At 38.2% G+C, this 25,233-nt stretch overlaps 1 protein-coding gene across 1 annotated transcript in view; it reads right to left on the bottom strand.

Moving 5' to 3' along the window:
- Positions 1 to 23,845, bottom strand: part of ADGRL4 (adhesion G protein-coupled receptor L4) — a 160,674-nt gene extending 136,829 nt beyond the window's left edge. The window contains exons 1-2 of the mRNA XM_021405124.1: positions 23,721 to 23,845; positions 23,023 to 23,117 (exon numbers count right to left, since the gene is read on the bottom strand). The gene's annotated coding sequence lies outside the window, so the exon portion shown is untranslated. The remainder of the gene's footprint in view (positions 1 to 23,022; positions 23,118 to 23,720) is intronic.

The raw sequence follows: 25,233 nt of genomic DNA, 5'->3' as shown, positions 1-25,233 counted from the left end.
CCTTGCTCAGCCCCTCACTCTGCATTAGGATATCCGCATGGGCCTGGCTCATCTGGCAGTAAATCAGCAGAGGCCTTAACTGCTTAAGTATGCTCTGGGTCTTACTACACAATGCACACTGGGGCATAGTTCCACTACAAAGTATACTGGGTTTAAATTGTTTATCTAAGTCTTAATTTATGACTTCTACAAATTCCTCTAAAATGAAAGAACCTTTTTTTTTGTACCATCTTTATTTAAGAAATAGGGGAAGATTGTCAAGGACAAAAAACTATTCTGGCACCCACCATTCCCACTGAAAACCAATGGGATTTGGACATATAAGTCTAATTTATGCCTTCAAAAATCTCTTCCATAATCTCATCAACACTAAAAGAACTACAGAACAGCCTCTGAATTCAAATGCTATCAGCAACGAGAAAAGGCTTTTATAGGATGCTGGTGACAGAAGGCTAGATCTGACTGCAGGAACAGCCTGCAGCCCTAGCAGATACTGACTGGCTGGTATGACATTGTAATGATGTTTGAAACTCAAGAAATCTGTGCATAGGTTTGCAAAATTAAAAAGGGGATCAGAGAGACCTGTGTGAAGAAGGAATGCTACCTCAAAGGACACTGGTTGAGTTTAGAGAGAAAAATCCACTGTTAGGGTTTACTCCATGCTTTAAGGAAAGCACTTTAAGGGCACTTTGTGTTGTGCCTGTTGGTGATGCAGTGGAGTGAGAGGCGGGCCATTGCCTCAGGGCAGAAACGCAACCAAGCAGCTTATCAACGTATTTTCTCTATCTTTAAGGGTTAAGGGGTTACCAAAACATGACATTCAGGAAAAAGGCCAAAGACAGATGTGGAGAGCGACACCTGTCATATGACTGGTTATAGGGAAGGGGACCAGTTAATTACAAAATAAACCAAGTGTAGTTTCCATGAAATTTCAATCAAATTAAAAATCATGTTTTAACCAATTAGTGGAATCAGATTATTATTATTTTTAAAAAGACCAATTCTTATTTTTGAGAAGTTAAGTTTACATTCATTCTACATGAGAATTGTGTGTATGGGACTAAAAGCAATCCAGCCATCTTACGTTCTCTCAAACTTATGTTAATTCAAGCTACACAGAAAAATATATATATATATATTGCCTGCCTAAGGTAACATTTGTGAAAGTGTTACGGTCTGCAAAACTGTCATGCACTGTCAGCAAACAGCAAACTTTAGAGCATCTTTAATGTTACACCACAGTGCTGTTGTAGTTGACAATTAAAATAGTTAATGTGCATGCTGGCCTTTAAGTGTTACACTGCTCAAAATAATGGATTTTCTTTGATGACCCCATAGCTATGTTTTAGTCAGTGCTCACTGGACAAGAAAGAAAATTTTAATAGTCCGTGTCTGCAGCACTTCTAATCGTGCGTTTCTGCAGCAGTAATGAAGAAGGACGTGACAATATCAGTATATACCAGTGATCTGTACAGATCACATCTGAGTAATTGTGGCTCCCACAGTATCATATGCAGCTCCATGTTATTCCAGACCTAGAGACAGCGTGAGGAATTCAGTCCTTTAGCATTTTTTCATTACTCCCATAGGCACACAGCATTTTCAAGCTCTCTTGCTATAATATTTCTTGGCTATTTGAGAAATAATTTCTCCCCTGTGCCTACCTTTGTGTAGATTTATGGGGCATAAGGAATTGTAGGGCTGACCTGCTTGGCCAACTGCTCATTGGCAAGGGGGAGTTCATGTTTTCACCCGTGGCTTACCTGTTCTTTGCTACACATTCAGCCACACAAACAAACTCAGCATATTCAGCTTGCCAAGAAAGATTAGTTCTGAAGAGTTGAAGTCAGGGCAATTGTATTGCAGGCCATTTTCCTCTTCCTCCACTATCCCTCTGCCTCCAGCTTTTGTTCCTTTCATTATTATTTTTTTAATTATTCAGGTTAGAAATTAAATGCAGTGGTTATATTATGATAATATCAAACTCATTAACGTTAGGCAGAAAAAAAATATGGGAGGTAGCCTGCCAAAAGCTAAGCCTTTGCTTCTGCATTCATCCACTGAAGTTCATCGAAATGGGAGTTCATCCCTTTACTCTGGATTAAAATTAAACTCTTGGCTTATAAAGTGCTATATAGGTGATACTGGCTCAGAAGATGACCCTAGAATGTGCTATTCAATATTGGAGCCTCCCATTACAATTTAGTTCTGTAACTTTGTGCAGAAAATGCCTCGTTCAAGCTCATTGAAGACCTAACCAGGAGCTTTGTCGTGTGTATCAATAGCTGGAGAGGTGTGTTCCAAATGCTAAAAAGTGTCTAGCGTTACAGACCTTAAACTTCTTAAGGAATGTTATTACCCTTAAGTACAAATACACTAGAAATATAAAAGCACAGGTCTGTTCCTCATTTCCAATTCCCCTTTCACAATGAGTTTCATTGTCTCCTTTGCTTGCATCCAGAGTTTTGTGTGAAAATAATACTTCCATTCTGAATCAGAGCAATGGAACCTTTCCTTTAGGCAGAAAATTCAATAACATCCTAAAGGAACTTTTCTACTCAAATTTCTCTTTCTGGAGTTAAGAATTAATTTTTGCAGACTAAAACAACTTAGCAGGAAGTGGCTCCAAATTCCAGTATTTAATTATAGGGATAAACATTTCCATAAATTATTAATTCTTTCCTGGAACATTTTTTTGACCCTGCAGACAACAGTACTATCATTCCAGTTATCTCATTATATCAGTCTACATTATCGCCACATATTATTTTCTTTCCAAAATGTTTATATAAAATTCATAATGTGATGAAAAGATCTTCCCCCTAATTTTTGTATGCAAATGTAAAATCTTGTCCATTTCCTCACAGTATTTGTTCTGTTTAATTGCATTTTAAATGAAGATAAAGTAACTATCCCAAAGATATTAGCATGCTTCTGTCAGGGCTGTGCAGATCCTGCTGGCATAAGTTGAGAAGTTGTTGCATCTCAGAGAATCTCATCTTCACAAATAGGCTGTGATGGGAATGGAGGAAGAGAAGTGTCAGAAAATGGCTTTCGGGTGCTACCTTTCTCCCCTTTTCTGATCTGAGTCTAGTGTTAGGAAATTTAAAGCGCAGTATCAGATTGGGGAGAAAGAGGTTTCTTCTATAATCACAAGTTCCTCCTTCAGCCAAAACAACTTCAAAACACACTGAAGACAGGGTTAGACAGGGCTGGTTGGCTAAAGTTGCTGTAGGCTCCAAGAGACGGTAATAAAGAGAGTACTGGCAGCCATTCAGCTGAAATAAATCTCAGAAAGAAATAGCATAGAAAAAGAATACAAGTCCAAATTGATTTTCAGAGGTGTTGTGTCTGCAGCAGTGCTACAAGCACTCATCTCACTGAAACCACCTCTGTTTATTCCTCCAGCATTTAGCCAGGCTGTCCTCAGGTGAACATCAAGCATCAGTCATTCCTGGTCTGGTTGTGACCAAGGTGGCCTATCCCATACACTCTTCCCTTTATTGATAATGAAATTCTCTGCATGTGCCATTTGCAAGAGTTTTATACTTGTGACACGATTTCATCAAAATATGTCAATAATCTTTATAGCTTGCTGAGTAAATTCCTACTTTGTACACAAATATATAGGGATTATGGGCCTCAGAGGAGCAAGAAGATAGTTGGAAATCAGTTTACTATGAGCAGATAGATCTTCTGAGGTTGGAGGTGAATTTCTTGGCTATCCAAACCCTCCTGAATCTATCAAAAAAATCTGATCAAGTTCTTCTAAAAAAATTTCAGAGACTAAACACCTGGAGGGCTCTAATAATTGATGGTAAGAAGAAAGCTGGGTACTTTTGAAGTTAGTTTTCTATGTGAAACATATCTAGTGCTATTTAAATAAAAGATAAATCTCCTTCAGTGAAAGAGAAGAATAAGAACAGAATTGAGGAGAATTAGAAAAGTATCAAGGAGATTTTTCAGTGGCTTCTTATCCTGAAAGGGACACTTCTAGTCCTGCTCAAGAAATTAATTTGATCTGCAGAGCCTTTAAAATTAATTTTAATTCTTCAGAACTTTCAATATATGCAGTTACTTAAAATATTAATAAGTGCTCACTTTTAACAACATTTAAGATTGTTATCATCTCCTCTTCTCCAAACTTCACAGCTTTCTTTTAAAAGAGGGAAAAGAATAGAAGTGCTGAGAAAGAAATTGCACATTCTAGCTCAAGACAAGCTTTGAAAATGCGAGAGAAAAAAAATATTAAATTAGATCCATTGTTCTCAGTTCTGCTCTTTGCTGTCATGACTGGGTCCCTCTTTTCTCTTTCAGGCTTCTACTTTCTATATTCATAGACATGCTATTTGCTTGCTTTCAGACTGATGTTCCTTGGCTCCAGAGCTGCCAAGTCACTGTCTATTAGCAAATATTTCACTCTTAGGTTTCCTCCAAACCATTTCCCCCCACAATGCATTCATTTTTTCCTTTTCACTGACAGTTATAAAACCTGAATATGTCTGAAAGCAAAATAGTTTGAAGAAAAAATGGCTGGAAGAGAAACCACAGAAGATGAAACTGATGAGATGGGGCTGACTTTTCTGCAGGGATTATGAATCTATAGACTTTGCCCATACAAAGGGCAAAAATAACAAAATAATGTTTATAAACATCTTTAAGGACTACAAGAAGGAATTATTCCCTAACGGCCAAATTTGTACAATTGTTAGTTAGTATTTTCCTATAAAGCATAGCCACACATCTGAACTGTTTACTGAGTTCATTACTGCCAAAGGACAGAAATTAGCAGTACAGCAACTGCCTTAAATGTTGTCCTAACACGCTCTCTAGAGAAGTTCACTTTTATCTTAGAAGTGCTTATTTATTCTAGTTTTAAGTGGAGCCTTGTTAGCTAACAGCAATATCAACATTTCAGAATTGAAAATATTAGGCTTGAAAAGCAGATGATCTCTTGTGGATAAGACTGCCCATGCTGCAGCCATAACAGAAAGCTCCTAAGTCTGCAAGGTGTTTTGAAAAGGAAAAAGGGAAGGACCCTCCATAGAGTACTCGATACAATATCAGCAATGCAATATACACAGGAGGGAAAGATCCCATGAGAGTAAAAAGGTAAACCTGTTGGGATTGGAGATTCATATTGATTTCTGCTTAATATTTTACTAAGTATATGGTTTTGGCCATCTGTTTTTAAAATAGAATTTGGCTTCCTCTGTCCCTAGGCCAGCACGTGTGAGGTAATAACACACTGTAAGCAGGCTGGAGGTGAGGATTAATGGCTATATGCTGGTGTGGAAATGAAGAAATCAGAAATGATTTCTCTCTTCTCACACATTTATTTCACTAGATGTATGAAACAAGCTGACAGAAATATTTGCCCCACAGATCATTTGGAAAATCTAGCAAAGCACGCAATCTCCAAGACAGAAAACGCAACAGAAGCTTTCCTGGGGCTTCAAATCTTCAAAGACATGAAACAAACTTCTGTTACAAGAGGGTATTGCACAATTCCAAAAGAACTGAGCCAAAACATACAGGATAACTCACCTTAAACAACTGGAAATATTAATAGTTTCCTAGCTGCTTGTTACATACTGATATCAAATCATAGTGATTTCTCTTATCAAAAAGATTTAGTTCTCTCAGTTTTTTTTTTTTTTTTTTCTTTAAAGCTATGGTCAAAAGAATAATTTAAAAAGAAATTCCATTGATTTTATTCTTTTTCTACAGAGCAAGAACTACCTCTCATGCATCTATGAGCTATGTGGCAAACTGAGGACAATCTCCTGGGGATGATGGAAGGGATAAATAGTACAGCAGCTTGGGCATTTGGTTGTCCAGTAGAAGTGAGGATGTGAGCAATTCATAAGGTAGATGTATTAGCCTTCCGCCCCCCCCTTCATTTTTTGGTTTTGTTTTTAATTCCTCTTTCATGTCATAAGCCTGACAGCTGAACTGAGCAACATAGTAAACCCTCAACGCTAGCAGCTTGTTGAGGTTAAACAGGATAACTCAAACACAATTAGATATTATCTAGGAAGGATAGAGGGATGCAAAGTGAACATGAGGGATCAGCTGTGATTGCCAAGCATCCTTTAACTCATTCTACAGAAGTGCCTTGCAGTACTATCAATGAAATGTTAACGTGGTGCCTGTTTTTACAGTTCATCTCACTGAAGTGCAAGCCAGGACAGTGTTTATGGAGGCAGCAGTACATGTAGGCGCAGTTCCGATGAATCCAAGTATAGGTAGTAGACTTTGTTATAACCATTCTTCACTGAAAATATAAGCCACTATATATTGCATTATTCACTATATTTCTCAGTTCAAGTGTACTAAGCTTATGTGCTCCCCATAATTTTAGGGCTGTTAACAGTACATCACAATTGGTATAAAAGCAATCAATGTGAATTTTGTCTGACCAAACAGCAAATCATAAGATATCCCTGTAGCAAGTGGTTTATTCATCTGGGAGTCAGGGAAGGAAAGGTATATGCTTCTGTGAAGACTAGAGTCAACCTCAACTTTCTTTCCAGACGTTTTCTTGCTTTTTGATCAGAAAATTAGGAGCTCACACAGCTTTAAAGAGGCCACTCTTACCCTTGTTTAGTCAAACCCAGGGTGAATAATTTGAGAAAATGTAGTTCTTTTCAACCACATCCAGGCTTGTAATCCCTGAGGACATCAGCAAATTGTCATTGCCTCTAGAAGGCTATTTCTCTACAATTGCTGCTGTTTTCAAGACTTTGCCCAGATGCTCAGGGTGGGACACATAGTTACCATATTTGTTGAATTTTCTGAGCTTGTCACTGCTGACAGTAACAGCCTTGAATACATAATCTCCCTGAATATTTCTCCAGTACCTGCTAGTTTTCCTTTTGATAGACAGCACTACTACATAGAAAAATAGTCACAACTGTATAGCGATACACACTAGTTAATGCTCTCTCTGTTCTACAGCACAAATAGTCAAGGAGTGGGAAGAAGAAGCCCCTGAAAAAGCCACATGGCCTCTAAATCCTCGCTGCACATCCCACAGCCCAAGGCCAAACTCCGCTTTGGCAGGTCCACATTTAGTGGTAGGGAATTTCTCTCTTTTGCCTGCTTGGAGACTGATGAGATTTGATTTTATATGACACACTATTCACTGGTCTCAAAGCTTTCCAGCTGCTCCCACTTCTTTAAGCGGTGCCCTAGGCTGGTTGTCTTGCTTGGCCTGAACAATAGGACCTCAGCATCCTAGCTTTCCCACCCAGCAACTCCTCATTTGTGAACCTGCATTTCCTAATACAGTTTGACCTTATGAGTGAGAAGGCTTCCCTTGCTGAGTTGAAGCATTTGCTCTGCATGAATATCTGCATCTAAAGGACTAGACCATTTTCCACATCACTATGAGGACACTTGGCTGTTTTATCTGAAGAAAAGAAAGCTGAGAAGTGACCTCACCACTTTCCGTAACTCCCTGAGGAAGGAAAGAAAGGGAGGTGCCAGACTCTCCTTCCTGGTCACCAATGACCAGACACAGAGGAATGGCACAGAGATGTGCCAAGGAGACTCAGACTGGAAGAGTGTCTAATCACCCATAAACACACAAGAACAGGCTTCCTAGCAAGGTGGTCTATGCCCCATGCATGACTACAGAGTCAGTTCCTCCCTTAATTTATTCTCCAACAGCTAACTAACTACAGAAACTAGAAACTGGAACAGAGCAGGGCAGTAATTTTGAGCTATTGAGAATGAAATTAGAGTCACTATCCAAAATGATGTAGACCTAATTTTAGGGCTTGTGACATTCATGAGACATACACTCTGTTCAATGGTAGTTTTCTCTACTAGGCTAGCTTCAGATATTTTGATTTTCACCCATTTACAGTCAAAAAAGGATATTCAGTTCTGCTAAAAAAAATTCAGTTCTGCTGAAAAAGTGAGACAGAAAAGTACTTAAAGAATATTTGGAGAAGATAATTTAACAGAAATACTGCATTTAAAAAATATCCTCCCCTTATAGACAGAGATGAATCAACTGAAATAATTATTGAATAAAAATCAAACTGCTTTTGTTTCTTAGGTTTAAATAAGTGTTTTGCTTTTTTTTTTGAGAAGGTGTGTTGGCACTTGGCAAACAGAAGTCTACAATTAATACTGTGATTTAACTACTAACTTTATGTAAGGTTGGCTCTAAGAAGTCCGAACACCCTTAACAAACAACACTCTCCACATTTATAAAAGTTTCAGAGGTGAGCAAATAGTTCATAATTATTTGTTTACCTGACAAATTTAGTAGTGTTGTGTATTTTTCCTCTTACTTTCTGAGACCAAGTGAGTTTTCCTTGATATATTCAAGTTGTTTTTCCTATTCTACAGGATAATAGCAAACTATTTACAGAAAAATATGACAATATATATTGAATCCCAGCAGGATTGGTTAGCTGTGGTTGCTCAGCTTGTCAGGGGTCTGCTCGGTTCAGTGAGGAAGGGAGTGAATCTGTACTCTCCCTAAAAACACTTTCTCATGTGATTTATAAACTTCCTTTCCATGAATATTTGGCCTTAAAACTTGCTTTCCAATAGGATAACACAAAGAAAGGTATCAGCCCAAAGAGACTTCATGCACAATTGAAACAGATACCCATAGATTTCTCTTTTTGGAGTATTCTCTTGTGTTTAGAGAGAACAGTTCTTCTATTGACCAGATGCACTGCAGAAGTAGAAGAATAAACTGCAAAAACCACAGGAGGCAGAAGCTTTCATCAAAAGAATATAAAATGGCAGGAGAGAGACTCTTGCTGAGCTATTGGACTGCATAATTGTCCAGGGATTTTTCTACTGAAGCTTGCAGAAGTTTTTTTTTTTTTTCCAGTGGAACGGTTTTTCCAACAGAAAATGATGATTTCATAAAACTGAAACTTTTCACAGTTGTACATCAATTCTTTCTAAATTTTTGATGGATTATTATCGAAACAACTTGTTGAGGAAGTATTTCAACCTGTTTTAATGTAAAAGGAGAAAGAAAAAACACTTTGCTTTGTGCTTGTTTTTTAATTTATTTTCTTTTTTTTTAATCTTGCAACAACATCAAACACAAAAATTTCAGGGAAATTTTACCTAGTAAAGAAACAAGGAAAAACTGATGCAGAGTGAGCCTGCAGCTGTTATTTCATCCTAGCCAAGCTAGTAATGCATGCTTACCACTTAGCTACACTGTTCCCCTAAATCAACTCTGATAGTGTGAAATATTCAAAACTTCAGGCTTCAGAAAGATACAAATAAATTATTTCATTTTAATTTCTTCTCCTACCCCTCCCCAAATGCCTAAAGCATCCCACTCCCATAGCCTCCTAACATTAGAGATTATAGAAGGGTCATTAATTTCTCTCGATTCCTCCTTCCTTTCCTTTCTCTCAGGTTCTCTGGCTTTCAGGCTTGGCAAGTAGCTTACCAAAACAAACGCTGCATGAATGCTGAAAAAAAAAACCAGTCTGATTAAATTTTGGATGGTAATAATAACAGTATTTGGTTTATATTTCCAAACAGTAGAATGGAACAAGCACCACTGAAGTTTGACCTTTGAAAGCCACTATACCTGAGTTATCTTTAGAATACTTCATAAGCAAGGCTTGTTTGCTGGGTATGTGATACTGTCTGCTCTGAGCAATGAAATGGGTCACTCTGAACATTTTAAGAACAATTCAATGAAAGAAACATCTTAAGCTCTACACGAGCTGGGGTGTGCCAAATACTATTTTAAACACTTAATGAGAGAAACAAGAAGTATACTGCTGACCATTACAAGGGAGCAACTTGCTGTACTCTAAATTTATTGAAAAACAAAAATAGGTCAAGATGAACAGTTCGCTGTAAGTATTAGTGTGTGCTAAGAACCATAGCTTAAATCAAGACAAGGTTTTTAAAACTTCATTTATCATCGGCTTTGCTATCTCTGTTTTCTTCCAAAACCAAAAGCTCAAATACTGTGGAAGTCTGCATGTCAGACAGCTGTGTCCCCAACCTAATCAGAAAATTTACAAAAGCATTCTCAGGCTGGATGGGATCTATTCAAGGGTGCTGAAAGAGCTAGAAGTACTCATTCAGTCACTTCCAGTAACTTACTAACAAGCCCTGGCTAAGCAGAGAGGTCCCAGTTGACTGGAGGTCAGTGAATGTGATACCCAACTACAAGTAGGTAAGGAAGGAGGATTCGGGTTATTATCTGGTCAGCTTGGCCCCAATATGAGGTAAGGTCATAGAGAAGACAATTAAAGAGTGCCATCACATGGCACTTACAGGACAGTCAGGTGATCAGGCCCAGTCAGTTCAGGTTTATGAAAGGCAGGTCCTTCCTGATTAACCCAATCTCCTCATGTAACAGTGTGACAAGGTCCACTAAGTGTGTCCTATTTACTTGAGGTTTAACAATGTATTTGATAGTCTTTCCCTCAGCCCCCAGAAACTGGCTGGACCTAGGGGTTCTGGTCAGTAACTGGCTGAACACGAGCCAGCAGTGTGCCTGCGTGGCTGAGAAAGCCAGTGGCATCCTGGCTTGTATCAGAAATAGTGCAACTAGTGGGAGAAGGGAAGGTATTATCCATTTGTCCATACTCTGCACTAGGGAGACTACATCTGAAGTACTGCATTCAGTTTTGGATCCCTCACTACAAGACTATTGGGTTGCTTGAGTGTGTCCAAATAAAGGAAACAAAGTCCCTGGTGATGAGAATAGAAAACAAGACAGCTGAGGATGTTTAGTCTGGAGAAGATGAGGCTGAGGGAAGACACCATCCCTATCCACAGCTGCCTGAAAGGAGGTTGCAAGCAAGGAGAATGCCAGTCTCTTCTCAGGTGACAAGTGATAAGATGCAAAGTAGTGGTCTCACATTCCACAAGGGGTGGTATAGATTGGATATCAGAAAGAATTTCCTCATGGGGATGGTGATTAGACATTAGAACAGACTGCCAAGGGAGGTGGTGATGTCCTTATCTCTGGAAATACCTAAGAGATATGTGGATGGGGACTTAGGGACATGGGTTAGTGGTGGACTGTACGTAGTGTTAGGTGGATGGCTGGATTTTACCATCTTGAAAGTCTTTTCCAATCTGAATTATTATATGATCCTTTCATGAAGTGTCAAGCTTTTAAGCTTACTCTATACACTTCTAAAGGTTTTGATATGGCTTATGTGGTCTGAAATTTAAACTCATTATATTTCTCCTGTCAGTTTACCTGAGTAGTGGTAAGTACAGTAACATGCTATATCACTGCAGAGATCTTGTCAATTAAATACAGACAGCACTTCAGTATCTGTATACAAAATTGTGCTGCTGAACTGAAAGTACACAGAAACTGTTAGGAATGTGCCATGCTGCCTGTACGTACCATTACTCTAAAATACTTCAATATTGCAATAATATCTGCCAGCTGCAACTCACTGTGCTTCACATCAAATCAAATGGCATAAATGTGTGGAGCTAGGACCAGTGTCAGCTATTATGTGGCAGTTTTTCCTAAGGGGACATGCTGTCAAAACTTTTCTTTAATATTTCTTATTGTGTTTCTGCTAGTGAGACTACCTGTCATGTAGCAATCATTTTCTGCTTGTGACAGAGAAAGAAAAAAAACAGAAAACAAAAGAATTTGGATACCCATCTTAAATGCTTAGACTCAAAAAAGTTTGCTCATGTTTTGTTTGGCTTTGAACAGACATATTTCCTGGTGTGGTTCTGAGCTCAGGTTAGTCATCTTGGGGAATGTCAGATATCCTTAACTGAAAATTCAGGACTCCTTTGCAAAAACCTGGCTCTTCTCATACTTACTAACTCTTCTAATGCATCATACTGACTATGGTGGAAGGATGTTACAGATGGCAATGTTCAGCCTGGATGGGCTGAGCCTAGAAAGCTTGGATTTCATTTGAACTACCATTACAGGGCAGTGAAATGTAATAGCAAATACTTGTCATACCACATTGGTCAAAGTCTCAGCTTCTCTGCTATAACAGCAAAAGAAAATGTGAAATGACAAACGAAACTAAACTCAAAGGCATCCTTTCCAAACCACGAGGATGTTTGCACTATGTTGTAATTCAAGAGACTTAACACTAAAGTATCACCACTAGGAAGTGATTGTCTTTGTCTTGAGCATTGGCTATGTTAAGTTTTATATCATTAAAATGCTTAATTGTGCCTTATGTAGAGAACTGTGGTCATAGTGTAAATCAGGAATTTCATTGTTTGAGAATCTCAGATCTTTCCTCAGCTCTAACAAAATAACATCTGCCCTGCAGGTTCTGCTAAGTGACTTGTTTTTACTAGAACTGCAGATGTTTACTTTAAATCAAGGTATTTGTAAATATAACATGCGAAGATAGTTGTCCACCATGGCCTGCACATTACGCTGCATAATTAATCCAATTCTAGTCCACACAATAAAATTGCCTATCCCTGCTGACAGTCCTTTCCCAAAGTTTTGTTCTCTATGCCTCTTAAACATTTTCCCTACACATCTTACACATCTCCCCAAATATTCTCATCTGCATCTATTCTTATTCAGTATAATTTTCTCCATCAATTTTCTGACACTATCCACTATTTGCTCCTCTCAGCCAATGTTTTTTATTAGAACATTTATGACTTGTGCTTGTTCCTTTTTTAAGAACCATAATCTTCACTAATTGTAGCACCTTTCTTTTCTCAAGAATTACCAAAGAGAGAGATGGAAAGAAAATAAAGGAAAAAAAAGCAACATCCAACACAGTATAAGTAGGAAAAGTGAAAGGGGATCACTGCCTTGTTTAGGAATGTAGGTGGGCAGATAATGCTTGCTGTAAGAATCTGGAAGTGAGACTTGCACATGGGAGGATTAGGCTGGGTGAGTAGAAAGGAGGGACAAAGCCTCAATTTTGTAGAGGGCATTGCAAAAAAATGGGCAGAAGAAGAAACACAGAGGGTTCATACAAGTAGTAAAACAGTTCAGGATTAAGCTTTGCTGATCCAAACCTCTATACTATTGGAGGTTCATCCATCACTAATCTTGTCCCCTTCATTTATGAGAACATTATCAAATTTAATCAGTTGCAGGATTCTGATATAAACATACTTCAGATTATATCTCCTGTAACAAGATGCAGCGCAGTGGCATGGCATGCATTTCAGCTGCAGCAGCAGTCAGTTTTTTCCCTTAGATGTCACATCTTACTACAGTTTACTAGTTGGAAGACTTCTAATTAAAACCCTGTGTTTCACTTCTCTTGTTCACCTAAAGGGGTTCCATGATTTCCATTAACTTTGCCAATTGCAAGCTTATCTCTCTCTTCCCACTAACCTGTGGCCCAACTGCATTTAATATGATTAATTTGGAGAATGGTACTCTATTGCTGTAAATTGCTGCTTTCCTCTAATGGCCTCAGAAGTACAGAGCTAAACAGTTAATCTGAAATAAGCTAAAACTTAAAGGTACATTTTAAGAACAGCCTATTACATTCTTTTAATGACTATGACATCATGGTGCAGTAACTTATGTTCCTTTTCAAACAGCAAGAATACGTTTTAGGACAGATACTGATTTCTGCAGTGATGCAGGATGGATGTAAACCTGTCACACTTGGGAAAGTCACTGTAGGAATAGTGCTGACATACTTTGCTCCTGGCCACCCCTATGCTCACAGGTACATCAAATGCAGAACTTCTATGGAACAGACCAAAGGCCTATCTGAAATAAACTGCATTTTCTTTGTTGGCAGCTACCCTCATCTGTGCCTATATCTGTTGCCTCCTGAACAGCCTTAAGGACAGGTGCAAGTGAGATGGGTACAGCCCCCCTGCCCCACCTCAAAACACTGGGACCAGATCCAGCTCCTCATAGCCTTTATGTTAAGAAAGTATGAAAGTACTGTATTTTATTTGTCACTTGCTGGGCCATACTCATAATTTGGATATTATTTCCCCCATGTTAATCGATGGCCTGGATAGCTGAACTTGGCTGTTTCAAACTGCAGACTAGTTCCAGTTCTGGCTCCATGGATTTGCATCCTATGCCCATAACAGGATCAGAACTGCCAGGCAGGGCAGTACTAGACATATTGCAGGATGGTGGTTAGACAACATTTTGATTCACTGGTGTGGTTTATTCCATCTCTCATCTCCAGACAGCTTTCTCTGAGATATCTCAATAAAAACAGGCCACATAATACAGAGATTTTTACCACACTGTCTCTCTTAATCTCTCTCATCAATAGATACATGAGATGATAGCCCTACAAATATCACAACTAAACCTTCCTGTTATGGCATGAGGGTCAGTTGTTCAGTTGATGTAATCAAACTCCATTGACTTCAGTTGAAAGGCACCCATATATCAGTAAAGAGAATCTTCACTTGTTGTTTTTCCCCTTCTCCCTGTCCAAAAATCCCTGAAGACATGCACAGACAGGGCAATCTTTTCAAGAGGACACTGCTCACAAGTACATTTCCTGGAAACTTTTCTGTTTTCAAGAGATTTAAAATGTCAGCATTACAGCCCACTTGTGAACTTTCCACACAAATACAAGATGCTTTAGAAGAAAGCATTAAATCTCCCTTTGTTTTATGTCACCACAGCAGCTACTTATACTGTGCCCTACTCTTCCTTTTTCTCCACCTCAGTACCAAGTCATTAACATGACATAAGAAACTATTAAACAACAACAACCCAACTGGTTTCCCTTTTCAAAGTGTCAGGGTATTTCTGAGGGCGGTCAAAACCGGCATTCTACTGATGGAAATTGTAATCCACACTTTATGATTAAATTTCAGGTAATGCTCTGATACACTCCACTGTAACCACATGCTCTGCCCCGAACACAATGTGAATTCAGACCAAAATTGTCAAAGAAATGGTAGCATATTTGGGAATATTCCCCACAGACAGTTTTCTGCATTGTACTGGTAAATGTTTATGCGGAGCATTACTGCTTATGGGCATCAACTCTCATCAGCTATGCCAGAACTTAGAAAGAAGTCACTCTCCTTGCCTTACTGAAATGATAATACACCTTGATAAGTTTCAGAGAGCTTGGCCATTATACTCTGTACAGTGTCTCAAGCCCAGGATAGTAAGAGAAAGCTGTGAGGTTAAAATACATTTCTAATTTTTTTTTACTTTTTTCTTTTTTTGCACAAATGTGCATGAAGCGCCCCAAAACAAAGGAATCACCCAAGAAAGAAACACTGAGAAATGGGTTAAAAAGCAGATTTCTGTAGGCATCCGAAGGAAAAGTTTCAGTCCCCCCTTCACCTTTTATACTATAACAATGGCTGTACCTTGTATTCGCTTGCATTTTTAAATTATAACAAGAGACATGCAGGTTACAATTTCAGTGAACTAATCTGATGACAGTTAGCTGCTTCTTTTACCCTTTGTCATCCTGGAAATTCATCTTACATTGGATTGCAGCTTTAGACCTGAATTCAGATGGGAACAGCAATATTATTTTAAAGTTATTGATTCAAAGGATGGCAAGGGAGAAATTCTGGGCTGTTATGCTGAAAGCACCTGAAATGAGAAACCTGTCACAAGGAAAAGGAGTTATCTTGTATTTAAGGGAGACTAGAGCCTGACAGAGTCACATGCCAGATGCACAAAAAACTATAGCCAGAGACATCACATAAACTGTGCCATCTTTGCCAAATGAGGATTTGTCTTAATCCTGGAAGTCTCAGAGAAATCAAAATACACAGAGTCAGATGTATGATCAAGAGTCTTTAAAGCAGATATTTACTAATTCCTATTATTTGTCATATATGTCACACTTGGTACACAAACTTGTACTTCATCAAGTCTGGCACTGAACACATGATATGCGAGATGTTCCACAGTAGATCTCAAAATCACTTGGATAATAAAAAGTCAAAATAGTCAACTTGGTTAAGGAGCATCGGTTAAAGGAAGTTAATTCTTATATTGTCTATGTGTTACATTGTCTATTGTCTTTGTTTGTCCACATATAAAGATAACACAACACAAGTCTTAACCCACCACGAATATGTTTACCCATAACACTGCACTGCTATAGTTCAATACCCTAAGCTCTTTAAATTATAGCACACAGCTCATAACAGAACAGGGCTCAGCTCTGTGCCCTGATATACCAAAAAGCTAGATGTTCACTGCTTTGAAATATATTATTTTAAAATAGACAAGCTATCAGTGTCAGAAAATTATGTTATTTGGAATATTCAGTGCTCAAACAGAACCCATAAATCTTGTTACAAATATCAATCAGTGGTTATCTGACAAGACTTGTCATTTTGCATTAAATGATATAAGTTCTCACTTGATATCAATAAATGTAATTTGTTATGAAATCACATTATCTTACCATGCTTAAATTAATTCTATTAAAATACTTAGAACAGGTATTTGTTATTTGTCACTTTAAGACAGACTAGGCATCATATTTCATACAGACACTTGGTTGTAATTGTCTTGAACATGAAATTTTAAAGATTCTTCAAAGCCCAGAGCAATTATCTATAAGGCAAAACAAACAAAGCAACAAAAGACCCAAACAAAACAACAAAATAATCAGCCTTCACTCTCAAAACCATCTGTCCCCAATGAAATTTCACAAGGAGTTTAAAAATGCTTAAATTACCCGGAAAGAGAAGAAACCAAGAAGAAATAGATAGATTTTTAGTTGCTTGTGCAGCTGGTAATATGACGAGCTAGCATGACCTCAACGTACTAGGCCCATGAGGACTATTCTGTTGCCTGAGAATCAGTCACACACCAAATTTTATACTACCCAGAGAGTCTATTTCATGATTGCCATCATCCCATGATGAAGAAAGACTAACTGCCCATCATACTAAAGATCTTTTTCTTCTGCTCCTGTTGTAGAAATTTCAGCAGAATGTGTCTAGTTTCAGAAGAGATAAGACTACATAAAAGACACACAGGAGCCTAAGGTCTCAAGGGAAAATCCCCCCTCCCTCTCCAGATTCTAATTAACACCATCTTAAAATCCAATATTAAGATTTCCTGCATTCCTGGATTTCAACTTTCATTCACGCTCTTCAGTACAGATCACTGCTATGTTCAGTAGATAGCACAAACATGTCCTTGCAGTTATGTATCAAAAGCATTTCACAGTTAATTATTTTTTAAAAGAAACTTCCACAAACTTCCTAGGAAAATTCAGTATCTAAAATTCAAAGTTTAAATACCAATGCTAGGAAACAAACAAATAACAGAAAAAAATAACAGAAAAACCCTAGAAAAGTAGGAACACATACACATTAATAGATATTTTGTTCATTTTGTTGTTTTTGCTCTAGTGCCTGAAATGAGTAGAAGTTCACAGTATGAGACTGAAAAGCATATAGATACAAAGCAGATAAAAATGAGCCTTTGCAAACCACCGTCCTTATGTTACAATGGAACTACAGAGGCATCCACACTATTCCAACCTGTCCAACAACCACACAACTTCTTGCCAGGTAATAATCTTTATACTCTCAAAGAATTTAAGGATTCTTAAAAAAAGAAACGTTTGAAGAGCATAGCAATTGAAAGGACAGACACAATGGAAAAGGTGTTACAAAAGAGGTGGAAGGACCAGCACAATAGCAAGGTGCTAAAAAGGAAGGGAAGTAGATCGCTCACCTGGATCACAAGATTCTGAGCTCGCAAAGAAAAGCTTCCACAAAAGAGAGATCTCCAGAAAGAGATCTTTCCTCAGTGGCAGTCAGCCCTTAAATGAGGCCTAAGAGGGGGTGGAGCCAGGCTTCTGGTCACACAGGTGAATTGCCTTCACCTGTGCTCCCAGGGCTGACTGGGTCTTTCCTCCAGGTGCTCAATCAGTGGTTCAGGCCATGACTCAGTCTCTTTGTATGGGAGCTGCTATCTTGGTACCTAAAGTAACACACTGCAAAGGAATCTTGCTTTCTGGAGACAGATCTTTTCTTGTTTCCATAAATCAGCTCCATTTAATAAGCCTTAAGTAAAATATCACATAAAAAAGCTTTTTTTTTATATATATATATAGTTCTTGAAAATGAAAGATGTTACAGAGCACACATGTCCAAGTACAAGTTTACTGTAAATTCAGCTCATCTTAACAGGTAAAGCTGATTTTAGGCCCCCATAAGAGCAAGAGCAACATTTTGGCTTGTTAAGATCTCGTATCAGGGAAAAGTTACCTTTCCATCCGAGTCATCATAGCATGCTAGTAAGTATACTAAGTATATGCTTCCAGAAAGGATTCCCGAATAAGCATTTGCTATTAATGCTGCTGATAAAATATGGCTAAATTGTTTTATAGCTGAAGAAACACCTGGGGCACTGGGGAAGCTGCTTTTTAAGTCTCCCACAGCACATTAATTTGGCTTATTTAAGCCAAGTGAAGTGCTGAGTGGCGATACGAAATTTTGATGAAGGCCTCAGGATCTCTTTACTGTCCTCTCTCCTGCTAGGGATAGTAGAATTACTCATAGAAAAGAAACAGTTAAGAGTATATGTAGAAACAGTATCAGGCCTGGAACATTTTAAAAATAAACAAACACATCATCCAGTTCAGTAAGTATTATCTGCCTCTTTCTACACTTTTTTTATTCTTGGCTGTGAGGAGCATTGTCCTTCAGTGTCTAGAAAGTCTGGATGCTTGTTTAATTTTTTTTCCATCCTGAAGGATGGAAGAAAGTGTAAATAGACTTACTTACTTTAGCCAGAGTAAAAGCAGTCACACAGCTCATCCAAAGCAAACTGGCCAGGGCAGCACCTTTCTACAATAAAACACAGGTGTCTTGAAGAGTCCTGACATAGGGGCAAGGAAGAGAAAGGCTGTACCATGAGAGTGACATTAAACTGAAACCTTTAAGAAGCCAGACTAATGCCCTCAGAATCATATAGATAAATAACTCTCATCTTCACTGTGTAAACCTGGTGCCCATCCTTCCTTTTTGATGGTTGCTGCCAGCAATACAGGATCTGATAGCGAAAGCCAGGTGTTCAAAACCCTGTAAGTGTATTCCAGGGAGATATGCTTCGACAAAACAAAAACCAAACCAAACCACACCAAATATCCACCTTTCTTGTCCTGTGGGATTCTATTCTTTAATATTGTTGTATCTGGTAAGTGTCCTTTCAAGAAGATTACTGACACTTGGAGAGATCTTTTAGAGACTACATGAACTGATCTAATGATATTCTAGAAAGAGAACAGCCAGCATCATCAACATCAATCTAAATCTGTGCCCTGTAAAACCTAAAGGTCTGTACAGCTTCAATTTTAGCCAATAAAAACTTAGAATATTTCAGAATTGATTGTCCAGAAGTGAAAGTTGTAATTCCCTAGTATCCAGTGATGGACAGTTCAGAAATTCTACGGAAAGCTTAGCCTAAGTTTATTCAATTATAGAAAACTTTTTCCAAAAAGAAAACACCTCTTTGTAGAGTGGAATATTAGCTACAGTACTTATTCAGTATTAACTGTAGTTTCTTATCAATTTGTTGTCTGCCTTACAGTGATAGTAAGAGCTTCATTGCTAAAAAAAAAAAATTAAGAATATATCTGTTTGACAGCTTAATTCCTGAAATTTATTGCATGGAAATTGCTGTAATGATACACTGAAATTAAGTGTTTTTTAATGTGAGCTGTTATCCAGCTGCGAGATTAGAGCTTGATGCTGATGCAGTTTGCCACTCCACTACAAGATACACTGTCCTGTGCTCAAAATTCCATAGGAGATTTTGTTTAGCCACAAATCTATTTGCAGCGGCAGTGCCCTTAGCAGGGGATGAAAACATGCTACCTTTGCTTGTCCCAGGTACTTTCTCTTTGCATAGCTCAAAGAACTGAAGCCTGATCACCATCACCTTGCTCTAGTATTGCTCCAAGAGAAAACAGTATTTCTAGTGTGCTGCACAGTCACACTAAAATCACATTGCACTAGAAGTCACACAAAGAAATTCTGCCATGGTAAAACATTATAAAAACTATCAGGTTTCTCATTTAACAGCACAGATTTGATCACACCAATAGAAATGTTAAATATCCCTCTTGAAAATTACTGAGGGGAGCACTACACAAAGTGAACAACATGAAGTTGCCACCCAAAGCCACAAGCTGCAGGAGCTGCTTGGATGGTCAGGGTGCTCTGTGCAGAAATGGCGGTGTGGAGGGACACTTGGGCAGGCCGAATAGAAAGCAGCAGGGTGAAAAGTAGTTAACGAATAGACTGGAGAGACTGAGCTCGACTTGAGAGCTTTCCATGCCCAGGGGAAGCCTGGTAGCAGGTTTGTTTCTGTTGCATTCAAGAAACAGACTTTGCACAATTTTTTTCCTCATTTGAGCTGTTGTACTAATACATGTGACTGCATATGTTCACTATTCTCCTCCTAATGCAGATAAGCCTACAAGGCTACAAACACTGACTAATTGTTTGGGCTAGAGGGGCAAAGATATAAATGAGCTATTTCTCATTATGCTGTTAGAAAATATTGATTACACAGACACAGATGGTCACCAGTAGTTATCCTGGTATTCTCAAATCTCTACACCAAGCCTATCTGTTATACATTCATTATTTTACAAGTTCAAATTATGATTGTTTTCCCTATTGACAAACATGGGTTAAAAACATAATAAACAGAGTGGATTTGTGTCTGTATTATTAATGAATTGGCAACAACTGTCTCTTTGCCATTCATCTCTCAACAGCTGTTTATATTTTATTTTAAATCTGTAAAAACATTTCTTTGTAATCCCTTGATCTGTACGATAATTTCCTTTTGTTCCAAGCTGTTAAATTTGTCTTTGAACTACTCAGGAAAAAAAAACAAAAAGGAGAATACTCATCTGTTCCTTCAAGACAAGACCACTTTAATCATAAAAAATGAACACAGAAATCAAAGAAAAAAAACCAAAGGTGGCTGAACTCTGTACTGCAATAGGATAAAAGTCAGGATGGCTGTGGAAAACTATCAGTCATTATTGCTTTAAATTGCTCTTGATTTGTGCAAAGGAACAGACCAAGTCAGCTGCGCCTAATCTTTCTTCAGAGTTATCTTGTGCATTTATTCTCTGCTCTCTGGCTTGCTAAGAATTCCAGTCACCACTTGTCACAGCCAGGAACAAGACTGTTAAGCTCGCCCCTTGTTGATAAGTAGGCGTTGTTACTTATGGATATCCTGTTGTGTTGGCCTCCTGGAGTCTTGAATTTTCGTATTGTTCAAGCCACAGTGATTTCAGGGCAGTGCTCTTTATGAAATACAATGTCTACTTGAAAATTTGTCAATATGGATTCTAAAAATAGCTGAGGTATGAGCAAGTACAAATAACTTTCTATTTGCTTCTCTATAACAACTGAAAAACCAGAAAAAAAAAATCTTTAAGAACTGGAATGAGAAGGCAGTTCCCTCAGCTTGTGATTTATTGTGTCACTGAAGAGATTAAAGACAATGTCCACTTTAGAAACATTGTGCATAGACAAATGCTGTATTCATCGCACCAGTGGAAGAGCAAAAAGCGTGAACAATGAGAAAAGTACTGCCAGGGAAAAGAACAAAGGACCTCTTGGACAGCCAGTTCAAATGAGAATAGCTCAAATGAGGCAAAAGAAATAACCAAGATTTACACACCAGCATTGTTCTGTTTTCTAAAGTTACAAAATGTCACAAACTTATGTTCTGTGGAGAATCTGTGGCCACAGGGGAGCTGCATAAAGGTGATTATTAAAACACCTACTTAGATTGTAGCATTTTAATGCATGTAGTTGATTTTAACATACCTTTGAGGATTTAATGCCACTTCTATTTATTTGTCCAAACGAGAGTTATATTACATAAGTCGCACACTATCTTGTGCCCAGAAAAAGCAACCAGAACTCTTTTAAAACTGAATACCCCTGCTCTGTGATGTGTACAGCATTCAAGAAAAGGAAGGACAGAGAGAAGACAGAGTAAACTAAAGAGGACAAAAGAACACCAAGTAGCATTGTTGAGGGAAAGAAGGAAAGAAATATGAGAGGCTCTGATCTAAACAAAACCAGACAAAAAATACTTCGAAAGAATTTTAGAAAAGAAGTATGTTTAATTGCCTACAGCCCCAGGAGAGGTAATTTATGTGCCAACAAGTTACGGAGGTTTTATGTGCCTATTAGCCTGCTATTCAATTAAAAAATGTGTACTTACCATGGCAACCTCTGTGTCTCATGATACACATGCTAATTCTAAGATATCTCTATAGATCACCTTCTTAAAGAAACAGACACTGTGGCTGGTGGGGTGGCGTACTTTCCAGTCACTAAAAGGCTATAAAAGGAATAACCCATACCCAAGATTTAATAACCCCAAGAATTAGGAACAGTTGGTTTGAGATTGTGACAGGTAACATCACCATGCTGTTAGCTCTCTGTATGTGTAATTCATGCACACAGTGTAGATAACACCGCTGTACTTTAGGGCGGCTCTCCATACTTGGGGATGGCATTACTAACATCCTCCTACATTCCCCTTCTTGCCCACTTAGAAAATACTCCTAAGCTTTGAAACAATGCTGCCTTTCCTCTGGGATCCATTTTGTTTGGAACTTTACAGCAGAACTGGCTCACCAATTCCTGAGGCACTGCAGTGTAAGCATCCCAGCATATTCCTTTACTTAAGAACTGCAGGATGCACAACTTCCCTTTGGCTCAGCCCTTGATGCCTGTGAATTCCCTTTCATTCCAGCCTGCATCAGGTTCCCTGCTCTCAGCAGGTGTTGTCCTTTCTGATACTTATTTGAGTTTCCCATAACAACAACTATTTGAAAACCTGCTTTCCACTCGCTAGCTTACTCCTTTCGAGATAATGAATATCCAACTCATGACAAACTTCCAGATCAGCTACATATAATTAAGAATCAAAGCATTTGTCATATACACCATCTGAGAAAAGAATTTCCTTCAGCGAAAATATACTACCCCATCTGTAATCTCTAAGCATTAAGTAGAATTTAAATACAATCATTATGAAAGCAAAGACAAGAAGACATTGAAATGATAACCTACATTTGTAATGACTTTCTTGTCATTAATTGGTCCTCATCATCACCTTCCTCCTCTTCAGTAACCATTGGAAGTATTTCAGATTACTCCTCCAGTGGCTGGGGAACAAGGTAACATAAGGCAGCCCATTTAGGTGATACACGGAATGTGAAAGAAGGAAAATATCGTCTTGTGAAAAGTTTTTGATTCACTGGAACTTAAACATATTTTAAAGACATTTAGCTGCTTCCCTTGCTTTCTCTGATGACAATGAATCTAATCTTACTAGACGCTAACTATCTTTAATCAGACAATATTTATACTGAGGTTTTGGAGCTTCCACACTGCTTTCTTCTTGTAAGCACTTCAGAGGCACATAACAGGAGGAAACAACCATCAAGTCAGCAGGTCAAATCCTTTACAGCCATAAACAACATCACAGGAGCTTTCTCCTGCCACCTCCTGAAATATCCACAGCATGCCCAATTCCATTCCTAATGATAGGAGAATATACGTTATAGATTTAAAGAACAAGCCAACAATAACCTTCAAAGAGCAATTGCTTCAAACCCAACAACCAATGAACATGTAGCTGCATTTGATACTTTCGCCTACCACCAACAGAGCAAGGTGAAATGACAACAATCTACATTCTCAAACATAGCTTATTTATCTAGACTTCATTATTCTAAAGCTGTGAGTAGGTGTAAAGGTTTACTCACATTTACAAGGCAGAGAAATATCCTTTAGTCCCTCACAACAGGAATGAAAACATGCTCACGTTAAGTAACTTACTCAAAACTTAAACGTTCTCTGTGCTGAAAACTTCCCAAAGTTTGTATGAACAGCAAGCTATATTTTTTCTCTGGTAGGTAATGACCCTTGGTGGCCATCTGATAGCTTATCATTAACACATTACCATCAGCTGTGAGGAATTTAGCACTGGCACTGGTGTGAATGTAACCTCACCTCACACTAAAAACTGTTTGTTGTTTTGTTTTGTTTCCCTATGCTGTTATCCTTATACTCCCATATCAGAGTAGTTTGCATAAATTATGGAATGGAACTGTGAAGTTTAGGTTGTATTCAAGGTAAATACTGTTGGTAGCTTCCTATGAGATGTACCTCTCAGTATTCGTACTGATGCTGTAAGGGCATCTTTGGAGGAAAGAAAATCATTTTCCTGGGAGATGAGAAATTCACAATTCAGTAAATAATGCAAACTGTGTATTTGGAAGTGTAATCTCTGTCAAGCTTAGGAAAGTTTTGATGATACTTGGTATGAATGTGCTGTACTGAAGGTATATTGCAACTGTTCCCACTCAAGGGAGGAACAGATCTGAGCTGCTTTCTCACATGATGGATGTGAGTGATTTTCATGATCAAGCTACGCTGTCTTTTTTGTATTACATCTCTACGATCCTGGGAGGGCAAAGTAGCTAAAAGCATCAATTTTGATACAAATCCTTTGTAGTTTTTAAATTGGGCACTGCCACTTTAATAAGCCACACCTGGTTAAGAAACAAGTTCTGCTGAATTCCTCCTGCTGTAATGAGCCCTGAATATCAGACTGAGACTGTGATCAAGACAATACAATTAATCACCAGACCGTGCACAATTTCAGTAACATGAAAATTGCACGCAGTTAGATTTTCTATGTAAAACTAATATTTCATGCAGTGGAAAAGGTGAAGTTTCAGTGCATAACAAAAAAGAATTTCAGAAGTTTAAAAAAACCTGGCAGTCAGCAGGGCCATGTGAAGGTGAATGCATAAATCAAATAACTATGCCATCTGTTATAGAAAACTTAACGGGAATTAAGTGGCGCATATTTTCTAAAAATATCTTTCTTCATGGTGTGCAGAAGCACTGAATATCTAAGGAGAAATGGTGGAATTGGACTTTAATTAGGAAACTGAGTTTTGAATACAATGTGAGCTTAGTCAAGCTATCAGCAAGATAAGCTTATTAGGAGAGAAATAGGAAAGAATATTAGTGTGGAAAAAAAAATAGATCTTTTTCATAGGAGCAAGAGGGGTGCTTTAAAACATGAAGTGGCCCAATTTTCAGTATTTTTCAGTATTTTTTCTGCTATGGCATGAAATCTCATAAACACAGATAATAACAGACAAGCCAAGGCCAGCTTCTGGGAGACTTTCTGTTCTGATGTGATATGAACACAGTGGTCACTTTAGTGACTTGAACATTCATAAGCAAAAGAGCATGCTTGTGTAT

The sequence above is a fragment of the Numida meleagris genome, chromosome 7, assembly GCF_002078875.1.
Source record: "Numida meleagris isolate 19003 breed g44 Domestic line chromosome 7, NumMel1.0, whole genome shotgun sequence".
Taxonomy (NCBI): Eukaryota; Metazoa; Chordata; class Aves; order Galliformes; family Numididae; genus Numida; species Numida meleagris.
This window is presented reverse-complemented; position numbering and strand designations above follow the sequence as displayed.